Source organism: Ahaetulla prasina, chromosome 9, assembly GCF_028640845.1.
Source record: "Ahaetulla prasina isolate Xishuangbanna chromosome 9, ASM2864084v1, whole genome shotgun sequence".
In the NCBI taxonomy this organism is placed as follows: Eukaryota; Metazoa; Chordata; class Lepidosauria; order Squamata; family Colubridae; genus Ahaetulla; species Ahaetulla prasina.
Window position 1 is genome coordinate 27,490,140 of NC_080547.1, and position 21,036 is coordinate 27,511,175.

The following is a 21,036-nucleotide window of genomic DNA, read 5'->3' on the forward strand; positions in this document are numbered from 1 at the left end:
TGTTTTTTTGTTTTTTTTATTTGCATTTATTTGCAAATATTTGCATTTATTTGCATTTATATCCGAAGACTCAGGGCGGCTTACACTATGTTAAGCAATAGTCTTCATCCATTTGTATATTATATACAAAGTCAACTTATTGCCCCCAACAATCTGGGTCCTCATTTTACCTACCTTATAAAAGATGAAAGGCTGAGTCAACCTTGGGCCTGGTGGGACTTGAACCTGCAGTAATTGCAAGCAGCTGTGTTAATAACAGACTGTCTTAGCAGTCTGAGCCACCACAGCACAGCAAAACTTAACAGCCATGAGCCATACTTTCCTTCAAGTCTCATCCAAAAAGCTTTGTGCAGAGAAAAGCTCCTGTTTCCTCTGCCGCCCACAGAGCTCAGGGGAAAGCATGGCTGATGGCTGTTAAATTTTGCTGTGCTGCACCAAAAGAGTAAGGAAGAAGAGAAACAGCTGCTGACCTGGAGAACACACGGACTGGAGCAGCTCTGTGCTCTCCACTGGCTGTTTCTTCCTCTTCGCTCGTCCAACACAGTGAAATGTAACAGCCATGAGCTATGCTTTCCTCCAAGTCAAATCCGGAAAGATCTGGCTGGGGAGGGTGCCTCCATCCACCGGCTCAGGGCAGAGGACTCAGCTGCAGCCCAGACAAGCTGAGGAACTACAGGGAGCCTCCTCACCATTTTCAGGTGCCCAGCTTACCGGGCTGCCCCAATCCCTGTCACAGCTCCAACGGTGGCAGCTTCAGGAGACGCTGGAGGCACGAAGCCGCAGGCAAAAGCTGGGAGGGGGGGTGCAACATGTGGAAGGCTGAGCTCACTGCCCTTCACCTCCCCACACTTGTTATACCCATCCCAAAAAGCTTGGACTATGGGGAGGACCTGGCCGCCTTCCTTGTTGGCGTCGCTCCTGACGAACTCTTCCATCTTTGGCTGTTGCAAAGAAGAAGCAGCTCTGGGTGCATCATGCCTGCTTCATTCTCTTTGAGAGCAGCTTTGTAACTTTGAGAGCAGCTTTGTAAGCAGCTTCTGTGGCACAGACTGGTAAGACAATCTGTTATTAACAGCAGCTGCCTGCAATTACTGCAGGTTCAAGCCCCACCAGGCCCAAGGTTGACTCAGCCTTCCATCCTTTATAAGGTAGGTCAAATGAGGACCCAGATTGTTGGGGGCAATAAGTTGACTTTGTATATAATATACAAATGGATGAAGACTATTGCTTGACATAGTGTAAGCCGCCCTGAGTCTTCAGAGAAGGGCGGGATATAAATGCAAATTAAAAAAAAGAGAGAGAACGAAGTGGGCATGGCGCACCTGGAGCTGTCACTTCTTCGCAACAGCCGAGGACCTCTTCTGCTTGGAGCTCCAAGCTGGGGGGGTGGCAGCTGCAATGCTGGCAGCTTCGGGGGGGCTTCTTCCTTCAGTGGTTCATTTTCTTTTACCTTGTCTAGGTGGCTATGCCAACTTTCTCCTCAAAGGCTGTTCCGCACCTTTTGATCTTTCTCAGGTGTGGAAAAAAGTGACCCTGTGAAGGGACCAACCCTGCTGCTGAACTTGGAAGTTCAGATGCTTCTTTTCCACCCAGCCACTGGCGCAGGGTGCCAAAGACTTCCGGTCGCTGCTGCCATCTTTGTGCATGCGCAGCTTTCTTCTCACCAGCTGAACGACTTTTTGGTGTCCTGTGGCCAGGCAGCTGAGAGGCTTCTTTGCCAGCCAGCCGCTTCCCAGTTCTGGTCAGCTTACCATCCGACGGACGCATTGGGTGGGCGAGCAAGGGAACCGATTTGGGGGCGTGGCCAGGCTGCCCTTACTACCGGTTCGGAAAACTGGTCCCTAAAGTTACTACCTATTTGGTAGAACCGGGCAGATCCGATAGGAACCCACCACTGGATATAACTACAGGTAATCCCCAACTTACTGTTGTTCACCTAATGACCAAAATTATGACAGATTCCAAAAACTATTTTGAGGGAAAGCCCAGTTCTGCCATTTCAATGACTGCCTCTGAAGCTGTGATTAGTGACATACTTTTTATTTTATTTATTTATTTATTTTCATCAAGCATGTATTTTTTAAGTAATTCTTTCCATTAAATAGGGCTTTAGACTTCCATTCCAAGCCCTCTCCTTCAAAGTAGGATATCATTAATTATTTCCTTCCGTTTTCTGTTTCCATTCAATTAGCCACTAATTCAGGTTTTCTTTGGTGCTTGTGCTTCCCCCCCTCCAAGGTATTTAGTACTCCGTAAGCTGAAACAAACTCACCCAACTTCAACAATCAGTTCTTTAAAATGCCTTTTCCTCCAGCCCAATTCTTGTGGCCGTCTCCGGCTTTGTAGCAGCTGATGTCGGCTGCCATTCCTCCCCGATGGGTCAGGGGAAAAAGACCAGAGCTACAAGGAGTAGAAATATATTTTATGGTACACATATTAACGGCAGCGAGGTTGACCTTCGCACAAAATTGAAAATGCAGAGAGAACCCACAAGAGGTAGAAATAATCAACAAAATATTGACCTGTGCAGAAATGGACAGGTTAATAATGGACATCAAAGATAAAAATGAATCGGAATTCTATGTAACCTATAACCATTTTATAAATGGTTAGAGAAAAGGAGGAATGTAGGTATAGGGAATTAGAAACAAAGTGAAGAACAAGGGAGAAAAATAAATAAAATAATATAAGAAATATTAGATAGGAGTAAACAGGGTTTGAATAGATACAAAGGGAATATGTATGTAACTGGAGTGTGATTAATATATAAAAAGTATATATGGAATATGCATGATGTTATATTGTAATCAACACAAAAGAAAAAGTGTTAGAAAAGTTTGTACCAGACAAGTCGCACCATGTCTAATGTTTTTAAATTGTATATTTAATAAAATTTATAAAAGAAAAAGAAAGAAAAGAAAAATGAAGGTAGATGTCAGGCAGGGGTGAAATCTAAAACATTTCCCTACCGGTTCTGTGGGCATGGCTTAATTGGTGGGTGTGGCTTGGTGGTCAGATGACTGGGTGGGTGTGGCCAATAACAATAAATAATAAAAATAATTAACAAAGTATACAAAACAATAAGAGGTACCAAAAACCAACTTTCACACTTTACACACACACAAAACAACACAACACAACACAACACAACTGACTCACACACAATGTAAAAGCAACTGCACTTCACCCAAAACGGCCCCTGCAACAAGCAGGAACCTCACACTTTCACACTTTACACACACACAACACAACACAACTGACTCACACACACACAAAATGCCACATACAGCTTTGTGAGATTTTGTGTGTTTGTGTAGTTAGAGTGAAACACTACAGAAACACACCAAATCTCAGAAAGCTGCACAAATATTTTATTTTATTTTATTTTATTTTATTTTATTTTATTTCATTTCATTTCATTTCATTTTATTTATTTTATTTTATTGTGGAGTTCAAATCCCAGAGTTCCTCAGCCAGCAAAGCAGGAAGTCAAAGCAAGCTTTTTTTTTCTTCAATAACTGAAGAAAAGCATGCAGTTGCAGCCCGAAAGAAGCAGTAATTATAGGTAAGTGAGGAGGGGGAGTTGACTGGGCATGGGTGGGGGCTCTTGTAAGTGGGGGCTGTTAAAAAGTGATTTTAAAAGTCTGCTAGGATCAGGAAACTCCTTTTGGATTGCCAGAGGAAAAAAGTTTTAAAGTCAGCTCCTCTGACGATCTCAGCTGAAGTTCCCTTATAGCAGCCCAGAACCTCTTAAAATAATTGTTTTAACATGTAGAAAAAGGTTCTGGTGATGAGGAACTCAGCTGGGAAGGCCAGAGGAGCCTTTTAAAGCCCCCCCTTCCTTTCCCCCCCACTTCCTCTGAAGAGTTTTTTTTTAAAAAAATCTTTTAAAGTGTTCTGATGATCTCTGCTCGGCCCCGCGATCATCAGAGGGTTTTTTTTTTACTTTTAAAGGTATGTTTTTGGCTGAAGAAAAACTTTAAAAAAAACAAAACTCTGCTGATGGTGCAGCTCAGCAGATGCAGGGGGGGCAGGGCCAGGGATTTTTGCTATCTTCAGATGGTTTCATCCCTCTGGTATGTTTGGGCCATTAACCTTGACTGTTATCAGCCCTCTTTCCAACTGCCGAACACATTTGAAGAAAACTCTCTATTTCTCCTCCAGCACTCTTCTCTCCCCCGTTACCATGACAGCTGTAGCAAGCAAAGTAGTAAAAGCATAAATCAGGAGACAGACTACTTAGAGCAATAAAACAATAAACTTGTAGCAAGCGGAGTCTGACATTCGGCCCTCCTGCAGTAAGGACTTTAGTCCTAGAAAAGAAAATCACATGTTAAATTAGGGTTTATCTGGATATTTAGAATAGAATAATTCCAGTTGCTTAGGAGCCCTTACGTCCTGTTTATTGACCCATTCAGCGTGAGCTAAGGGGAAATGTTTCCAAGCCACTAGATACTGCACTTTACTCCTATGCTTTCCAGAGTCCAAGATTTCTTTGACTTCAAAATGTTGCTCTCCTTCTATGAGTATTGAAACAGGGGGAGAGGGGGGTTCTGGACAGAGGGAAGAAATATGTTCAGGCTTCAATTAGCTCACATAAAATATGGGGTGAATTCTCCACAAGGTCTTTGGTAATTCTAATTGTACCATGACTGGGTTCACTACTTGTACAATGGGGAAAGGTCCCACATACTTAGGGCCAAGTTTCTTAGACTTTTGGGTAATTTGTAAGAATTGGTAGATAGGAATATCTCCTACTTGGTAGTCCCTAGCTTGGGTTCTTTTCCTATCTGCTTGTTTCTTATGAGAGCGGTGTGCTTCATCAAAGGCCTTGCGTGTCACCTCCCAAGTGTTTCATAGTTGGTCAACCCACTCAGTTAATGAGGGCATTTGTGGTTTGTCTCCAGGTAGTTCTGTGATGGGCACAAAATCTTGCCCTGAGGCAACCTTGAATAGGGTGAAACCAGTACTGCTATGGATAGAATTGTTATAAGTGACTTCTGCGAAAGGCAGCAAATTCACCCAGTTGTCTTGTTGATAATTTATGTAACATCTGAGGTATTGTTCCCATACGGAATTAGTTCTTTCACAAGCCCCATTAGTCTGAGGATGATGGGTGGAGCTTAGAACTTGGGTGGAGCCTAATAGCTTCAGGAACTCCTTCCAGAAATGGGAGGTGAACTGGACCCCTCGGATAGCTATTATTTGTTCAGAAGCTCCATGTAACCTATATACATGTTGGACAAAGAGTTTAGCTAAGGTTTTTGCTGAGGGAATTTTGGGACATAGGATAAAATGTACTTGTTTGGAGAACAAGTCAGTAACCACCCAAATCACTGTATTTCCCCCCACTCTCGGATAATTCAACAATGAAATCCATGGATATTTCCCTCCAAGGGGCTCCAGGTCTGGCCACACTCTGAAGTAGCCTCAAGGGCTTCCCCGGAGGTTTCTGTTCTGTCCCGTCACCTCAGTCCAAGAGGCACATGAAATGACTCAATTAGCCGGCAATTTAGTCCACGGCAGCTATCAGCTCTGGCAGCAAACCAGCGGGCATCTGCCAAGGTTTTCTTTTATCTTCCTGGATGTTGGCATGTCAGAAGCTCATTATTGGAGCAAACCAGGAAGTCAGGAACAAAACAGCAATTCAAGCCAATAGTTCAGCTCAGGTTTTCTCCAGTCAGTTGATTTGCTTGTCATGAAGTGGTATAGCAGTCCCTCCTGCTTTTATACCCTGTGGGGTGTGGCTCCATGACTCAGCACTTCCTAGGCCTACCCCACCCCTGCTTCTGTTGTTCCTGCCTCTCCTGCCTACAAAATCTAGGGTCCAGCCAGGCCTGCCTGCCATCAGCCGGGTCTGGAGACGTGGCCTGGGGGGGAGAAAGAGTCAGGGGACGGAGGCCTCGTTACTTCCTCCACCTGGCCTGCCTCTGGCTCCTGGAGATGAGCCAGGGAAGCCGGTGTTCCAGAGTAAGTCCTGATGGCCCTTCCCCGTCACTTTCTGGCAGGGGACCCAGCTCGGGGGGCGCAGATACAACAGGCTCCGACATGAAGTACAGGTGTCCCACAGCAGCGGGGCGTTGGGCAGGAGGTCCACAGGGCAATCATAGGGCCGATGCGGGGGTAATCGGTCCACCTCCTTCTCGCTGAACACATCGGCGAAGTCTGTCAGCTCAGGAGGCATGGATATGGCCGGGGTGAAGATGTACTGGCCGGCACAGGTGTGGCAGATGTGATCAACACACTGTAGGCTTGGGAATGAGATGGTGTTCCACAACCAGGCCACCTGAGGGTCATGAGCCCGAAGCCAGGCCAGACCAAGGACCACCGGGAAATGGAAGTCCGCCATCACATAAAACTGGATCGCCTCCTCGTGGGCCCCAATGGCAAGGCGCAAAGGCTGAGTGGCAAATTTAATGGGGCTGGCCACCAGTTCCCTCCCGTCGATCGTCTCGACACTCATAGGAGGGTCCACCGGTACCAAGGGGACATCAAAATGGTCCACAAAGGCCCGGTCCATAAAGTTCGTTGTGGCCCCAAGTCCACCAGCGCGTGCACCGGAATCCCCTCCAACCAGTTTCCCAACCACACCTGGATGTCCAAAATCAGGTGCCAAGGGGGCCCAGGGTCCACTTCTGCGATGTACGGTGGGGGCTTGGTACGTGCCCGACCTAGGGTGTTCCCGAGGCTGGGCCTGCCCCGTTTCCTGACTGGTCATTCAGGGATGGGCGTGCGCATCCCACTGTGCTTCCTGGGGCACGCAGCGGCGAAATGGCCGGGCTCCCCACAGTACAAACACAAACCCCCTTGATGCCTCCGGCTCCGCTCCTGGGCCGTCAGGTGAGGTCTTGCCACTCCTAACTCCATGGGCTCCACCGCAGTGGCCACAGAGCGCGGGGCAGACTGGGATGGAATTGGCATGGAACGTGGGAGCACAGCCATCGTTATCTGTTCCTGGGGGGGGGGGGGCGACAGGATGGTTGTCGTTGGAGACGGGCATCGAGATGCAGGCAGTGGGGTACCAGATCGTCGAGGGTACGCGGTGTCTCCACCTGGGCCAGCTCGTCCTGGAGCTCCTCTGAGAGACCCCTCTGGAACGCATCTACTAGCACCGCATCATTCTAATCCGCGTCTTGGCATACCAGGCGAAATTCGGCAATGTAGTAGGGGGCACTTCCCTTGCCGGAGGTCCCATAAGTGCCTGGTGGCCATTAGGGTCTGAACGGGATCCTCATACATGAGGCGCAGTTGCCACCAAAACCCCTGGTAGTCTGCCATCAAGGGGCTGTTCTGCAGCACTAGGGGTGTGGCCCATCGGGCAGCTGAGATGGACAGAAGGTTCATGACGAATGCCACCTTGGCCCGGTAGTCTGTGAAGTTCTCCAGCTGCATCACCATGAAGAGCTGGCACTGTGCCATGAAGGCCGGGAACATCTCCGGCTGCCCAGAAAACTTCTCAGGCACAAGCACCAGGCACTTGCGACGAGGAGTGGGGGGAGAGGGCCTGCAGGAGTATTCCAGGCAACAACTTGTGCTGTCAGGTGAGTGACTTGCTACTGCAGCCTTTGATTGTCAGCTTGCAGTTGCTGGAGCAGCTGTTGCAGCTGTTGCGAGTCCATCTTGATAAAAAGATGGTTTCGTTTGGGTGACGAACAAGATGTTCTGTCCCCACACCTCAGTCCGGGAGGCACATGAAATGACTCAATTAGCCAGCAATTTAGTTCACAGCAGCTATCAGCTCTGGCAGCAAACCAGCGGGCATCTGCCAAGGTTTCCTTTTATCTTGCTGGATGCTGGCGTGTCAGTAGCTCATTACTGGAGTAAACCAGGAAGTCAGGAACAAAACAGCAATCCAAGCCAATAGTTCAGCTCAAGTTTTCTCCAGTCAGTTGATTTGTTTGTCACAAAGTAGTATAGCAGCCCCTCCTGCTTTTATACCCTGTGGGGTGTGGCTCCATGACTCAGAACTTTCTAGGCCTACCCCATCCCTGCTTCTGTTGTTCCCGCCTCTCTTGTCTAGGAAATCTGGGATCTAACCAGGACTGATTGTCCACAGCTGGGTCTGGGGGCATTGCCTGGGCGGGGGGAGATACAGGAGACAGAGGCCTCGTTACTTCCTCCACCTGGCCTGCCTCTGGCTCCTGGAGCTGAACCAGAGAGGCCGGCCCTGTGGAGGGAAGCCCTGATGGCCCTTCCCCCTCACTCTCTGAGTCACTCTCTGGCAGGGGGCCAGGCCCAGGGGGGAGGCGGGGGGAGCCACAATAGTTTCTTTGCTGCTGCACACATAAACTTCTATGTCTTTCTTTAAAGCTGGCCGCCAGAATTGTCATTTCAGTAGATGCAATGTTTTTACAAATCCGAAATGTCCAGCCACTTTAGCGTCATGACAATGTTGCAAAATCATCACCCTCAAGCTGGCAGGGACGTACAGTTTTGCACCCACCCAAGTGAGACCGTCCTGAATGGTGCACTCATTTGAGTGGGCTAAAAACCAAACATCAGTTTTTAGTGCTTCTTTTAGTAGTTCAGTCAAATTTCCAGGTATGGGTGAGTCCAGTTTTGCTTGGCTTCAGGTGACTGCTGGGGCCGCCAACTGATTCACAGGAACAATGGAACGAATCACCTCCATTCGAGCACTATTATATTGAGGTAATCTTGAAAGAGCATCCACCAGAAAATTCTTTCCTCCCAGGAGGTAGTGTAATGAGAAGTTAAAACTGTTAAAGTGTTGGGCCCAGTGGACTTGCTTTGGTGATATCTTACTGAGCGTTTTTAAAGCTTCTAAATTTTTGTGATCAGTCCACACTTCAAAAGGGTGTTTTTGGCTCCTTCCAGAAACTGCCTCTAGATTATGAGAGCCCAGAGAACAGCAAAAGCCTCCTTCTCCCAGATAGCCCATCGTCTGTCAGTGTCCAACAATTTCTGAGAGGTATATGCGCAGGGTTGCAGCTTCCCTTTAGCATTGGTTTGAAGTAAGACCGCTCTGACGGCCACATCACTGGCATCCGCCTGAACGACAAATGGGGCCTCCATGTCCGGGTGTTTAAGGACCGGTTCAGCAGCAAACAGGCATTTCAGCTTTTCAAAAGTGGCCTAACATTCCATAGTCCATTCGAGGGGCCGGGATGGTTTTGGCTTCATCTCCCCCTTTGTTTTCAGAAGGTTTGTAATCGGTAAGGCAATCTTTGTGAACGAAGGGATGACTTGTCGATAGAAGTTAGTAAAACCCCAGAAACTTTGTAACTGTTTGCAGGTACACAAAGGTGCCTATTCCAGTACTGCCCGGACTTTTTCTGGATCCATTTCTAGTCCTTCCGGTGATTTGTGGTACCCCAAATAGTCAATTCTGGTCTGGTGGAAATCACATTTGGACAGCTTAGCATACAGTTCAGTGGCCCTAAGTTTTTTCAGGACCCCTCTCACTAGTTTCACATGTTCGTTCGCAGTTTTCCATTCATCCCCTTCCTTAATACGTACCCTATAATAAGTCCAATTTAGTTCAAGTTCAAGTTCAATTTAGTAAAAATCTTCCCTTTGAACAAATGGGCTTACATGTCTTTCATGAGTGGTAATGAGTAAAAATTCTCCACACACATGGCTTTCAAATTTTTGTAGTCGACCACCAGGCGAAAAGACCCATCCTTCTTTTCCCTAAACATCACAGATGTTCTCTAAACACAGGGGTGGCTACTCGCAGCCTAGCCAGTTGGCTGAAGCCGCGTTTTAGGTTTTTATCAATAAATTTCCGTAGCTCCTCCAGCTCCTGAGGGGGTCATAGAGTAGATTTTTGGCTTTGGAAGCTTTATCCCTGGAAGGATTTCTATGCTAGAGTCTGTAGGCCTATGGGGAGGCAGCATGTCAGAGGCCTTTTCACTAAACACCTCCCGAAGGTCCCAATATTCTTTAGGAATTCTTTCCTCCCCTTCCAGGTGCTCCATTGTAGGTGCAGCCACTTCAGAGGTTTGGCCACACAATAGGGGTTCTCCCTCTCTATCCTACACTGGTTTGAGCAAATGCGTAGCATGCCCATCCTTCAATTTATTTGCAGGTTCCATTTCCAGAGCCATGGCAGACCAAGCAGGAGGGGCCATTCCATGCCTGGGGCCACGATAAAGCTCAGAGTCTCTCGGTAACCACCCATGCTCATCTCTATTGATTTGGTTACGAAATGGGTGGGGTGGGCTACCGACCCATCTAACTGGCAGAATGCGATGGGTCTAATTCAATGATTTTAGTCTTAGGCCTATCTTTTCCATGACCACGGGGCTTGTGCACCCCAAGTCCAGAAGGGCTAACTTCTTCCCATGGGCCCTGGTAGAAGGGACTTGTAGTTCCACTGAGATGGTCAAGGGTCCCTCCCCTCGGACTTACCAGGATGTCCTCGTCAGAATCAGTTTTGGATTCGCTGTCATCGGCACCGGTCAGAGTTCCCAGCTCACCCTGTTTTGGGGGAGCAAACTCAATGACTTCCACTTCTTTTAGGGTGACCTCACAGCCTTTGGTGAGCAGTTTATCAGCTCTCTTCCCACCACCAGGGGTCATCTTGGGCCCAAGCTTTGTGACGCATTTGGCTGCATGGTGACCATCTTTTCCACGTCCAAAGCACATGATGGACTTCAGCTTTGAGCTGGTGGGTCCCCCAGGGCCTTTTGGAGATCCCTTGTAGGGCGAGGAGGGGGTCTTGCTCCAAATGCAACCACCACGGATACGATCTCTGAACAAATCAATCTCCACATCCGCAGCCAGCACATACCAGCCCTGCAGATCGTGCAGGGCTCCACGTGTGCGGCAATCCTTGTAGACATCTTCATTGAGGTCATCTTTGTAGTTCCAGCAGAATTACTTCTAACCACCCTCTCATTTAAGGCACTAGCTCGCAAAACTCTTGGGTATACTCTGCCACCAATCTCCACCCCTGATGGATGGATTTCATGCGGATTCTGGCCCTTCGCTCTGCCAGGGGGTCCTCGAATCACGTTTCGAGAGCTGCCACTGGTCATAATTTTTTAGCAGGGGGGAATTTTTATTGTGGAGTCCCACCATCCAATCAGATGCCACCTCCTCTAAGGCTCTGGTAACGCATCTCACATGGGCTGCATCACCCTGTCCTTTGGGATCCCCTCCATATTTTCCAGGTAATGGGGGGATTTTGGGCTTTTTCTGCCTTCATGGCAATGCCTGCCCAGCAGGAGGGTGCTGACCTGCAGCGAATGCTTGGGTCCCTGGAGTCTGGGCTGCATCTTCCCTGGCTCCAGCTGTTTCTTCCAAGCAAGTAGTAGCTTCAGCTCCCCCCCGGGCACATTCATCTCCTCCCCTGACAGACAATCCCTGGGCAGGCAGTTCATACCTTTCACAAGCTCTTTGACTTTCAGAAGCCTCTCTCAGTAGCTGTACCTCTTGGTCTTCCTTCTGTTCTTCCTGCCAGGCTAGCATTCCCCCTTGGCGTCTCATAGTTGTCACTCCAAGAAGGGTCTCCCCTGGTTCCAGTAGCCTCCCCACTCCAAGCGACCATCTGGGTTTCTCCAACTTTTCTTCAAGATGTAATTTAGCCAACCATTCCAAAGCATCCCAGCTGGGTTGCGTCTGAGGGAGAGTGGATCCAGCAGCTCCCATATCTCCCTGGTCACTGGTCAGTCCCCATGGTGTGTTTCCAGGATGGTTGAAGACCTCAGAGCTTGCTTAATGTCAGGAATGCCTCCTTTCAATACTCAAGAAAGAAAACCCCCAACTCCATTGTTTGTAGAGAAAGGTACTTTTACTGAGTATGAACTGAAAGCAAACAAAGTGAAAGCAAGCTCTGAGGTATTTTGCACGGAATTTACATACAAGAAATATGCCTCAAGCCTTCCTCCCTGTAGTCCAGTCAGTCTTGTCCAATCCACGTTCCCCCTACATGACACATGGGGTGCATCTTCAGATGGTTTCATTCCTCTGGTATGTTCGGACCATTAATCTTGACTGTTATCAGCCCGCTTTCCAACTGCGGAACACATTTGAAGAAAACTCTTTATTTCTCCTCCAGCACTCTTCCCTCCCCCCATTACCATGACAGCCATAGCAAGCAAAGTAGTAAAAGCATAAATCAGGAGACAGACTACATAGAGCAATAAAACAATAAATTGTAGCAAGCGGAGGCTGATAGTATCATAGTTAAGACAAAGCTAGCTTAACCTTGATTTATTAAATAAGTCATAATTGTCTTGACTCATGCAATGCAAGAGCAAGGTTCAGATAACATGATAATTAAGGGACGTGAATCTAACCAAATATCACAAAAATTAATATGCTGGGTTTATATATTATGCTATTTTTGCTGTATTTAAATCTGGCTTAGCGCAATATATTTGTGGCATATATTTTATTATTATGATTATGTGTGAACCAGTGGTGAAATCAAATTTTTTTTACTACCGGTTCTATGGGCGTGGTTTGGTGGGTGTGGTGTGGCTTGATGGTCATGGCAGGGAAAGAATACTGCAACATCCCCATTCCCTCCCCACTCCTGGGGGAAGGATATTGCAAAATCTCATTCCCACCCTACTCTGGGACCAGCCAAAGGTGGTATTTGCCAGTTCTCTGAACTACTCAAAATTTCGGCTACCAGTTCTCCGAACTGCTCAAAATTTCTGCTACCGGTTCTCCAGAACCTGTCAGAACCTGCTGGATTTCACCCCTGGTGTAAACCTGTCCACAATAGCTTGTTCAGTCCCTTTCTCTCAACCCTAGGAAGAAAACAGTGGTAAATCACTTCTGAAAAACCTTGCCAAGAAAACTGCAGGGATTTGTCCAGGCAGGCTCCAAAAGTCAGATACAATTAACAGAAGAAGAAAAAAGGGTGATTACGATGCCAAATTCTAATCACTGCTAGTTTTTCCGATTCTTTGTTCCTAACGAGCCTTAGCCAGTGAGATCCAAAGTAATCAAAGGAAAAGCAACTGGTCACTGGTTTTCAGTTTTGCCTCACTGTTTCCAAAAAAGAGAGAAACAGTAAGTAGTGTTGCACATTTTGCTCACTCTTTCAAGAGATCATCCTTGTTCATTGAGGAGGCTGAGATGAGAGAACAATTTACAGACAAGTTAGGCAAGTTACATAATGAAGGAAAGTCAGAGCTAGTACTAATCCAATTTGATTAAAGGGAAATTGCTATCAGCTGTGGTGGATTGGTGGATTATGATTGTCTTGTACTTCATTACAAGATGATCAAGGAGTCTGCACCTTATGACTGGTAGCTTAATAACCATTCAAAGTTATGACAGACTTCCCCAAAGGTACTTACGACCCAGTTCTGAAGTTCCAATGGCTGGCACCCCTTATCATGTGATTGTATTCTAGGCACTCAGGAACTGGCCTACATTTACAGATGTTTGCATTGATCCAGATTCACATAACCATGATTTACAATATTTTTGTGGAAAACTAGCATTTACTTCTGATTTTCAACCAAAATGCTCCATAGGAAACAATGAACTTGCATAAAATCCACAGCATTCACTTAACAACTGCAGATTCACTTAATGTCCATGGTGATTCACTCAATGACCATCAAACCATGTCTTAAAACTGAGTCTGTCATGTGATGACCTGCTTTACAACCATCATGACTTATGACCACAATAGGTAGACTCCGTTATAGTTTTAAATTGAGGACTACTTGTATGTCTGAATGTCCTATCTTCTCTTTCATTGCATAATCCTGTCTCAGAATTTTTGTGACCTTCCTGGCTTCTCACTCTGCCCTTAAAAGAAAATCTCAGAGAAAGATTTTAAAGAAAATTTTGTTAGCAAACAAGCAGTTTCATCCAGGAGACTCTATGTCTAGATTTCCATGGGGAGGGATTTTCATGGACCCGGAGCATTATGAGCAGCATGTGGTAGCCTCCACCACAGAATAGGCTGAACCATCTAAAATATTTTTAAACAGGCCATGGGGAAGCATAGAACTAAATTAAATATGTTGCTTGTAGTTATTGTAATTAATTACACAACATTAAAGCAAACTGATCCCCTTCTCTTCACATATAATTTCATTTCAAATGTCAGTTACATTCAGTAGATGGGGGAGGGGAAGGACACAAATCCATTCTCCAATAAAGAAAGTCTAGTTTTATGCAAAACAACTAACCAAATTGATTACAAACCTCGTGATTCAATTGTGCACTATATTAACTTTGACTTTTTTTGGTTGTTTCGAGATCTACCTGTATACGAAATCTGAATAGTAGCTTAAACTGGGTTTGTATTGATTTGTTAGAATGTAAATATAAATTGCTGAGATAAATATTGAAGTGTCCCTCTATTTCAAATCAGTTTTATACATAGTACAAGAACTGGTGCTCTGAAACAGCCCATCTAGACATAAAACTAGTGCCTAGTTCATTTATTGCGTGATACATACATGATGACATGAGCAAGGAAACATCAACTCCTGTACTAAATGTCCCTGTACAAGGAAGAGTGAATTGCTAACTGGAGGTGCCTTGATTTATTTATTTATTTATTTTATTTGTCACAACATCATATAAAAAGGATTATATAGTATATGAACATATATATGAGTAAATATTAGGAGGTATAAGCATCAATATATATATAGGAAGAAAAAAACCCCAAAACAATAGGACAGGAACGGTAGGCACGTTTGTGCGCTTATGCACGCCCCTTATGGTCCTCTTAGGAATGGGGTGAGGTCAATAGTAGAAAGTTTTTGGTTGAAGCTTTTAGGATTATGGGAAGAGACCACAGAGTCAGGTAAAGTATTCCAAGCACTGATGATTCTGTTACAGAAGTCATATTTTCTGCAATCTAGATTAAAGCGGTTAACATTAAGTTTAAATCTGTTGGTTACTCTTGTATTGTTGCAATTAAAGCTGAAGTAGTCTTTAACAGGAAGGACATTACAATAGATGATTCTATGAGTTAAACTTAGGTCTTGTCGAAGGCGACGGAGTTCCAGGTTTTCTAAGCCTAGGATTTCAAGTCTGGTGGGATAAGGTATTTTGTTGTTTTCAGAGGAATGGAGAACTCTTCTTGTAAAATATTTCTGGACTTGCTCAATTGTATTGATGTCAGAGATGTGATGAGGGTTCCAAACAGGCGAGCTGTATTCTATAATTGGTCTAGCAAATGTTTTATATGCTCTGGTTAGTAGTGTGGTGTTTTTGGAAAAGAAGCTATGCAAAATTAGGTTTACAACTCTTAGAGCTTTTTTTGCTATGTAGTTGCAGTGGGCTTTGGCACTTAGATCATTTGACGTGAAAACTCCAAGGTCTTTAACGGGGTGGGGGTCATCTGTAAGGTAATGTCCATCAAGTATGTACTTAGTGTTTGGGTTCTTTTTTCCTATATGTAAGACTGAGCATTTGCTGGTTGAGATCTGGAGTTGCCAAGTTTTAGACCAAGTGGTTAGATGATCAAGGTCTTTTTGGATGATAGATGCATTGTCTGTGATGTTAAATAGTTTGACATCGTCAGCAAAGAGAACACAATTACTTGCGATATGGTCACAAAGATCATTAATGTATAGTATGAAGAGTGTTGGTCCATCTGGTGGTATTGCAATATAGAGTGTTGGAGAAGGCTTTGAGAATTAGGGGTCTCCAGGATCGAAAGGAAGAAGATATTAAAAAAGTTATATCAGAAGCCTTAGCTGAAATGTTAGGAATGGACCCTCAAGAAGTTGATTTTCAAATTGATAAGGCATATAGGGTTAATTCTTGGGTAGCGAGGCAGAAAAAGCTCCCAAGAGACATTGTAATTTATTTTTTGACTTCTACAATAAGAAATCAGATTTTGCAAGCTACATACCAAAAGAAATTGCAAATAGGAGAACAGGAGGTGTTGGTTTTGAAAGTGATCCCTGCTAAAATGTTAAAGGATAGAAGGGATTTTAGATTTTTTACACAAGAGCTTAAGAAGCATCAGATTCAATACAGATGGGAGGTTCCAATTGGCTTAAAGGATATTTTTTCAAGGCAGGAGATATCGAATTGATACTGAGTTGAAAGCAAAAGATTTTCTTTTTAATGTATTGAAAGTGGATGTAGAAACAGTGGATAAAAGTCTTCAAGAGAAACAGAGTGGGGAAGTTGAAACTACACCTGTGATGTCAGTACCTCAAGAACAACCTCAAGAACAAAGAGTGACAAGGGGAGCTATTAGGCGTAAGGAGATAGAGGAACGACTTCAAAGACAGGAACGGGATTCTACTACTGAAGCTGTGGGAGGAGCCAAGCCGAAGAGTGAGAGTCTTCAGCTAATTGCTCAGAAGCTTCAAGAGGCCAGTGATGGCAAATAAATTTTTGACATGGAATGTTAATGGTTTGAATTCAGCACAGAAAAGAAGAAAAATATTTCATTATTTGAAACAATTTAAAAACGATGTGATATGTTTGCAAGAGACACATATAAAATTATCAGATCAGAAATATTTGATTAATTTGAAATTAGGTAAACATTTTGTTTCTTCTGCTCCGAATAAGAAAAATGGTATAGTTATATATTTGAAGAAAAATATATCAGCTAAATTAATTGAAACGGACATTCAAGGAAGATATATTGCTATTGAATTGATTTTAGAAGGAAAAAAGACACTTGTGATTGGCATATATGCACCTAATCAACAACAAGAAAAATTTTAAAAACTGTTATATGAAAAATTGACTCTTTGGGACTATAAAACATTTATTATATTAGGGGATTGGAATGGTGTAATGGATATTAGAAAAGATAAAAGAACTTTCTTTTTTTTTTAATTACTTTTTTTGCAACAAACAAACAAAAAGAAAATACATTATTGCACCCTTGTGCTATACATAAAAGGAAGATTTGGGTCTTCGGATATATCCTCATGATTGCCAAAATCCACGTTCTCGAGGTACAGGTACTGAAGCGTCCAATGTTCCAAGCGCAAAGTCCACAAATGGTTTCCAAGTCTTCCAGAAAATATCTTCTTTATACACACCACTTCTAATTTTAATATCACATGTCATTTTATCATTTAAAGCTAATTTCCACATTTCAGAATTCCACTCTTCTATTCTAAAAATCACATCTAGTTTCCAATATCTAGCTATTATAATTCTACCTATTATAATCATAATTCTAATCAATTCTTTTTTATATTTTGTTAATTCTATTTCCTTAATTACCAACAATAATATAGTTTCCACTCTCAATGTTATTACTTTCCCCATCATTTCAAATATCATTTTCTCCAATTGTTGCCAAAACTTTTTAACCTTATCACAATTATACCACATATGTTCATAAGTCCCCAATTCCATCTCACATCTCCAACATTTTTACTAATTTTTTATCCATTTGTGACAATCTTACTGGAGTCAAATACCATTTCAAACAACTTTATAATTGTGCTCTTTAATCCTTATAGATAAAGTTCTCATAATTCTACTCTTCCAATTCACATTCCAATCTGACTCTGGTATTTCAATATTAAGATCTTTTTCCCAATTTGTCCTCATCACTCTTTGTAATTTTTCATCAGAATTTATAATCTTATAAACCCTACTAACGAGTCCCTTTAGCCCAATTTCATCTTTCATAATCCGAGATACTAAATATTCAAATTCAGTTTCACATCTATTTATCGAATAATTTTCCCTTAGTTTTTTTGCCCATTTTTCTATCTGTATTTTTTCAAACCAACTTAACCCTAATTTTTCAATAATTTCTTTATTCCTCCTTTCATTTTCCATAACTTTTATCCAATCTCTAATAATTTCTATATTTTCCTCTTTAATCACTTCATTACGTTTTATATTATTTTTAATCGGCCAAATTCCAATTGTCTCCCCCAAAAAGATTATATCCGGAATTAAAATTTTTATTGACAAAAATGATAGAAAAAGATGAAGAATTAGAAGGATATAAGGGGTATAAGATAAATTTGTATGCGGATGATACTTTAATTATTTTGAAAAATGTAGAGAAAGATCTGAAAAAGATATATAAGCATTTGATAGAATTTGAGGAAATGACAGGATTGAAAGTAAATTGGTCAAAGTCAGAATTATTGATGGATAGTAATGGTAATGAGTCTGAGAATATGCAAGAGCAATTTGGGATAAGGATTAAAAACACATTGAAATATTTGGGTATAGTGCTTTCACTTAAGGTTAAAGAATTGAAAAAACTTAATTATGATGTGGTGATTAACGAAATTGAGAAGAAGATAGATAAATATAAAATTTTAAAGTTGTCTTGGTTTGGTAGAATTGCAATGTGTAAGATGATGTTGCTGCCCAAGTTCAACTTTTTATTCGAGATGCTACCACTAAATTTGACAGAGAAAGATATTGAAGGATATCAGAAAAAACTGGATAAATTTTGTAACGGTGGCAAAAGACCTAGATTAGTGAAGAAAATGTGGTATCAAAATCAAAAGGAAGGTGGATTAGGAATCCCCAAATTATTTAATTATTACTGTGCGTATGGTATCCGGATAGTGGTAAAAATATTTAAAGGTATTGGATATTGGTATATATATATGGATAAAGGTATATAGATATTGGAGAGACTTAGAGTTAAGGGATATAGAGAAATTTGGATCAAGGTGGTTTTTAGATAAAGCAAACTTAAAATGTGTAAGTAGAAGTTATTGGTTAAAGGGATTAAGTAAAATGTGGAATAAATTTGTTAAAAAGAACTCTTTCTAAGAAAATTCCTATGCATGCAAAACTGCCTAAATCTTTTTTTGATTTGATGGAGAAGGCAGAATTTTGATGATAGAGACTACAATTATTTTTCGGATAGGCACCAATCTTTTTCACGTATTGACTTTATATTAATTACCAATGACTTGCTTTCTAGGGTTAAGAAAACAAAGATATTTCCAAGGTGTTTAACTGATCATAGTCCAGTATGGATGGAGTTGCAATATGAAGGTGGAAGAAGATCATGGAGAATGAATGAAAATTTGTTTAGATATGAGGGTAATGTAAATCAATGTAAAAAACAAATGAAAGAATTTTTTGAGTATAATTTGAATATGGGAACTTCGATAGAAATGGTGTGGGACGCTAGCAAGGCCTTTATGAGAGGTAATTTGATATATATTAATAATAGACAGAGGAGAAAATTACAAAAACAGCGTAGGGATTTAGAAGAGGAAATTCAGAGGAAATAACAATTACTGGTATATAATCCACATGATTTAAAAATTAATGAGGCGATAAAGATATTACAGAGTCAATTTAATATGTTAATGGCAGATCAGGTGGCAACCAATATACAATATGCTAAACATAATACTTTTTGTAATGCCAATAAATCAGGGAGGTGGTTGGCTTATATTTATTTATTATTATTTATTTATTTATTATTCGTATTTGTATACCACCCTATCTCCCGAAGGACTCAGGGCGGTTCACAGGCAAATAAAAACATTTATATACAAATTAAAATAACCATTTAAAAAACTTATTCTAAAGCCCGATTCTTAAAAAATGATATTAATATTAAAACTAATTAAAACCCCTATAAATTTAAATTTAAAATCTAGTCCAGTCCTGCACAGATGAATAAATGTGTCTTAAGCTCGCGACGGAAGGTTCGGAGGTCTGGAAGTTGACGGAGTCCTGGGGGGAGTTCGTTCCAGAGGGTGGGAGCCCCCACAGAGAAGGCCCTTCCCCTGGGCGTCGCCAGACGACATTGCCTAGCTGACGGCACCCTGAGGAGTCCCTCTCTGTGAGAGCGCACGGGTCAGTGAGAGGTATTCGGTAGCAGTAGGCGGTCCCGTAAGTAACCCGGCCCTATGCCATGGAGCGCTTTAAAGGTGGTTACCAAAACCTTGAAGCGCACCCGGAAGGCCACAGGTAGCCAGTGCAGTCTGCGCAGGATAGGTGTCATACGGGAGCCACGAGGGGCTCCCTCTATAACCCGCGCAGCCGCATTCTGAACTAACTGCAGTCTCCGGATGCCCTTCAAGGGGAGCCCCATGTAGAGAGCATTGCAGTAATCCAGGCGAGATGTCACGAGGGCGTGAGTGACCGTGCATAGGGCATCCCGGTCTAGAAAGGGGCGCAACTGGCGCACCAGGCGAACCTGGTAGAAAGCTCTCCTGGAGACAGCCGTCAAATGATCTTCAAAAGACAGCCGTTCATCCAGGAGGACGCCCAAGTTGCGCCCCCTCTCCATCGGGGCCAATGACTCGCCCCCAACAGTCAGCCGTGGACTCAGCTGACTGTACCGGGATGCCGGCATCCACAGCCACTCTGTCTTGGAGGGATTGAGCCTGAGCTTGTTTCTCCCCATCCAGACCCGTACGGCCTCCAAACACCGGGACAGCACTTCGATAGCTTCGTTGGGGTGGCCCGGTGTGGAAAAGTACAGCTGGGTGTCATCAGCGTACAGCTGGTACCTCACACCGAAGCCACTGATGAGCTCACCCAGCGGCTTCATATAGATGTTGAACAGAAGGGGCGAGAGGATCGACCCCTGCGGTACCCCACAAGTGAGGCGCCTCGAAGTCGACCTCTGCCCCCCTGTCAACACCGTCTGCGACCGATCGGAGAGATAGGAGGAGAACCACCGATAAACGGTGCCTCCCACTCCCAATCCCTCCAACCGGCGCAGCAGGATACCATGGTCGATGGTATCAAAAGCCGCTGAGAGGTCTAATAGGACCAGGGCAGAGGAACAGCCCCTATCCCTGGCCCTCCAGAGATCATCCACCAACGTGACCAAAGCTGTCTCAGTGCTGTAACCGGGCCGGAAACCGGACTGGAACGGGTCTAGATAGACAGTTTCATCCAGGTGTAAGGGAAACTGATATGCCACCATACTCTCTACAACCTTCGCCGCGAAGCAAAGGTTGGAGACCGGACAATAATTACCTAAAACAGCCGGGTCCAGGGAAGGCTTCTTGAGGAGGGGTCTCACCACCGCCTCTTTCAAGGCGGCCGGAAAGACTCCCTCCACCAAGGAAGCGCTTGTAATTGCCTGGAGCCAGCCTCGTGTCACCTCCTGAGCGGCCAGCACCAACCAGGAGGGGCACGGGTCCAGTAAACACATGGTGG